This window comes from Dipodomys merriami, unplaced genomic scaffold (assembly GCF_024711535.1).
Source record: "Dipodomys merriami isolate MVZ:Mamm:240054 unplaced genomic scaffold, mDipMer1.0.p SCAF_3, whole genome shotgun sequence".
NCBI lineage: Eukaryota > Metazoa > Chordata > Mammalia > Rodentia > Heteromyidae > Dipodomys > Dipodomys merriami.
In genome coordinates, this window is record NW_027204492.1 from 4,296,788 (window position 1) to 4,298,058 (window position 1,271).

Consider the following 1,271-nt stretch of genomic DNA (forward strand, 5'->3'; position numbering starts at 1 on the left):
GACACACAAGCCATTGGGAAGTCTGAGTAATGTTATCTGGTCACTATTCCTTGGTTTTCTATCTCCACAGCCTCCTGTCTTGAGAATAACTTTTTTTTTTTACTCTACAAAAACAAACGATAAAAGGTTGCTGTCTCTTCCTTAAAGCATCTTTCTTTTCCTCCCAGCTGCCTGGTGCCTGAGGGAGCATGGGCTAGCCACTTTGCTGTTGGGGTCTTCCCACCCATCCCATGCCAACCTGAGCCACCGGCGGTTGCCGTTCCAATGAATCCTTTGTACCCCTCAACTTCCAACATGATGCGCGAGATCACAGTCGCAGTGGCTTTCATCTCCAAGTTCCTCCGCATCAAGGGGCTCACAAGCGAAGTCCTGCTACACACCTTCAGCCAGACGCTTCAGGAGCTTCTGGTAGAACATTATAAACATCACTGGTTCCCAGAAATGCCATTCAAGGGATCAGGTTACCGTTGTATTCGCATCAATCATAAAATGGATCCTCTGATTGCACAGGCTGCCCAGCGCATTGGACTGAGCAGTCAGGAGCTGTTCAGGCTTCTCCCAAGTGAACTCACACTGTGGATCGACCCTTATGAAGTGTGCTATAGAATTGGAGAAGATGGCTCCATCTGTGTGCTGTATGAGGCCTCACCCTCAGGAGAGAGCACTCAGAATACCTCCACCATGCAAATGGTAGACAACAGAAGCAGCTGTAAGGAGGAAATGTTCCTGGGCAGAAGCCCTTCCAAAACCTACAATATGATGACTGTATCTAGTGAAGGTGTAGTCTATGGATGGGTCATCTTACAGTGAATGGAAATTTAAAAGTTTTGTTTCCATGGGAGCCTTTGGGTAATAGATTATGGAATTTCCATCATAACTGAGCTGTGAATATTTTTTGCAAGATACAATGTTAATGTTTTGATGTAAGCGTGCCATAGTTAGGGCAGTACCTTTCAGTTATTTAATGGCATATAAGTTAAGGCAAATGATCACTCTACTTACTATGGAGTAAAGTTCTAGGATGATTTCTGTTATTCACCAGATATTATAACTAAATTTTGACATCAGTCACCTTAAGAAAATCTATGTCTAAGATCCCTTTTCTGCAATATATCATGCAGAGGAATTTGAACTGTTACACTGGAACTTGTTATCAAAATCATTTTGGGAGCTTTATTGGAAAGCTCAATGTTTTAAACTTAGTAGTACTGGAAAGTTTACTACAAATCTTTACCAAGCACTTCAATATGTATAAATGTACATAAAGAAAA

General features: G+C 42.1%; 1 pseudogene; it reads left to right on the plus strand.

Moving 5' to 3' along the window:
• The first annotated feature begins 264 nt into the window (after positions 1–264).
• On the plus strand, positions 265–810 carry LOC138839711 (protein BTG1 pseudogene; annotated as a pseudogene).
• Positions 811–1,271: the final 461 nt, after the last annotated feature.